Genomic DNA, 306 nt, shown 5'->3' with positions numbered 1-306 from the left:
GGTTGAATGGTGGCAGAGTGGAAACTGAAATTGCTATTGAAATTGGAATTGAAATGGAAGTTCCCTTCTGTCAGTTTCAGCCCAGTGCTCCTCGATACAGATGTCACTCCACCAGACTACACCCCCAGGCTCTGCCACCCTCAGGCTCTTGGCACCGTCAGAGCCCTGGCGCCCTCAGAGCTGTGGCACCCTCAGAGCCCTGGCGCCCTCAGGGCCCGGACACATTTAGAGTGGCCAGCGGGGCGTCCTCAGGGCCTTTGCGTTCTCAGGGAACCTTGCATTTTCAGGGCCTGAGCCGTCGCGCAA

Source organism: Panulirus ornatus, chromosome 25 (genome assembly GCF_036320965.1).
Source record: "Panulirus ornatus isolate Po-2019 chromosome 25, ASM3632096v1, whole genome shotgun sequence".
NCBI lineage: Eukaryota > Metazoa > Arthropoda > Malacostraca > Decapoda > Palinuridae > Panulirus > Panulirus ornatus.
The sequence above is the reverse complement of the archived record's forward strand: the minus strand, read 5'-3'. Positions refer to the sequence as shown.